Source organism: Hylobates moloch, unplaced genomic scaffold, assembly GCF_009828535.3.
Source record: "Hylobates moloch isolate HMO894 unplaced genomic scaffold, HMol_V3 SCAFFOLD_6, whole genome shotgun sequence".
NCBI lineage: Eukaryota > Metazoa > Chordata > Mammalia > Primates > Hylobatidae > Hylobates > Hylobates moloch.
In genome coordinates, this window is record NW_026652281.1 from 76,150,517 (window position 1) to 76,153,141 (window position 2,625).

Here is a 2,625-nt window from a genome sequence, read left to right on the forward strand (position 1 = left end):
AAGAATTAGATTGAACAGAAAGTGGCATGGGATGATGGAGATGCTTCATATCTTATTTTAGAATGGTTATTAGACAGATGTATACAATAGTCAAAACTCATCAAACTGAACATTTAAGGTCTGTACATTTTATTCCATGTAAATTATACATTGATTTTTTAAAACGTTTTTTAAAATTCTGCAAATTGTGTTTTTCATTTTTACAGGTGAATATCAAAGTTCAAAGTGAGTGAAGTGGTGGAGCCAGAATTTATGACTAGCTTTGACTGATTCCAAAGCCCATGCTATATCTTATGACCACTATATTAAAACATTCAAAAGTTCCTCTGCTAGGAAAATTAGGCAAGAAAAAAAAAAGGCATTCAGATTGGAAAGAAAGAAGTAAAACGATCTCTTTTTGCAGATGACATAATCTCATTTATAGAAAATTCTTTTTTTGTTGTTTTTTCTTTGGGTTTTTTTTTTGTTTTTTGTTTTTTGTTTGCTTTTTTTTTTTTTTTGAGACGGAGTTTTGCTCAGTCGCCCAGGCTGGAGTGCAGTGGTGCAATCTCAGCTCACTGGAACCTCCGTCTCCCGGGTTCAAGTGATTCTCTGGCCTCAGCCTCCCAAGTAGCTGGGATTACAGGGATGCGCCACCACACCTGGCTAATTTTTTTTGTAATTAGTAGAGATGGGATTTCACCATGTTGGTCAGGCTAGTCTCAAACTCTTGACCTCAAATCGTCCACCCACCTCGGCCTCCCAAAGTGCTGGGATTACAGGCGTGAGCCACCGTGCCCAGTGGTATATAGAAAATTCTAAGGAATACACACACACAAAAAAAACTAGTAGAACTAATAAACAAATTCAGCAAGCTTGCAAAATATAAGAGCAATATACAAAAATATTTTATGCAGTAGCAATGATCAATCCAAAAATGAAACTAAGAAAACAATTACACTTACAATAAAATAAAAAATAAGTATTTAGGAATAAAATCAATAAGAGAAGTGCAAGACTTGTTCACTGATTACTGCAAAACATTGTTGAAAGACTTAAGACTTAAATAAATAGAAAGGCATCCTGTATTCATAGATCAGAAAGCTTCATATTGTTAAGATGGCAGTATTCCTTAAACTGGTCTATAGATTCAGTACAATCCCTATCAAAATCCCCACAGCATTTTTTGCAGAAATTGATAAACTGGCTCTGAAATTCATACAGAAATCCAAGAAATCCAGAATAGCCAAAACAATATTGAAAAAGAACAGAGCTGAATAATGCACCATTCCCCATTTCTAACCTAGAGTTTCAAACACAGAGTAATGGTATGAAGATAGTGTGGTACTGGCATAAGGATAAACACATAGATCAATGGAATAGTATTGAGAGGTCAGATATTTATAGTGAACTGATTTTCAACAAGAATGCCAAGACAATTCAATTAGGAAAAAATAGTCTTTCAACAAATGGTGCTGGGACAACTGGATATCCCTATGCAAAAGAATAAAGTCGGATCCCTACCTCACATCGTAAACAAAAATAACCTCAAAATGAATCATATCTAAATGTAAGAGCTAAAACTATAAAACTGCTAGGAGGAAATTCAGGAGTAAATCTTTATGACCTTGAGTTAAGTAGCAGTTTCTTAGGTATGACACCAAAAGCACAAATGAAAAGAAAACATACATAGATAAATGGGACATTATCAAAATAAAAAAAAAATTGTGCTTCATATGACATCATCAAGAGAGTGAAAAAACAACTCACAGAATGGGAGACAATATTTGAAAATCAAATATCTGATAAGGGCCTTGTATCTAAACTATGTAAAGAACTATTGCAGCTTTTTTTTTTTCTTTTACTTTTGGCTGGGGAGGGGTTCCGGGTAAAAATCAGAAAACCTGCTAGACAAATTCTAAAAGAGCTGTAACACTAATGTAACTCAGTAATAAAATGACAACCTAATTTTAAAATGAGCAAGAGATTTGAAAAGAATTTCTCCAAAGACATATAAATGGCTTATAAGCATATGAAAAGATATTCAACACCATTAGTCATTAGGGAAATGCAAATCAAAACCACAGTGAGATACCACTTCACATTCATAAGAATGGCAAAAATGTGAAAGACAGACAGTTGCAAGTATTAGCAAAAATGTGAAGAAATTGGAACCCCTATACATTACCAGGAGGAGCGTAAAATGGTGTTTCTCCAAAGTTACCGTATGACCTAGCAATTTAATGGTAACTCAGTTATCATTTTGAGTTACCACATGACCTAGCAGTTGCACTCTTATAGATATACCCAACAGGATTGGAAAGTATGTCCACACCAAAACTTGTACAAAATGTGCATAGCACCATTATTCATAATAGCCCAGAATTGGAAACAATCCAATTGTCCATCAGCTGATGAATGGAAAAATCAAAGACATAGCCATACAATGGAATATTATTCTGCCATAAAAAGAAATAAAGTACTGATATCTGCTACAACATGAATAAACCTTGAAAATACCATGCTAAGTGAGAGAAGCCACACCCAAAGACCACATGTTGTATGATTCTATTTATAGGAGAAGTCCAGGATAGGCAAATCCTATTTTGAGACAGTAAGTAGCAAAAGTAGATTTGTGGTTGCCAG

The 2,625-nt window shown here is 34.4% G+C and overlaps 1 non-coding gene across 1 annotated transcript; it reads right to left on the bottom strand.

Moving 5' to 3' along the window:
* Window positions 1-1,855: 1,855 nt before the first annotated feature.
* On the bottom strand, window positions 1,856-1,917 carry LOC116472053 (U7 small nuclear RNA). The gene has a single exon (XR_004248966.1). It is a non-coding gene; the product is annotated as a U7 small nuclear RNA (small nuclear RNA).
* Between the last annotated feature and the right edge of the window lie 708 nt (window positions 1,918-2,625).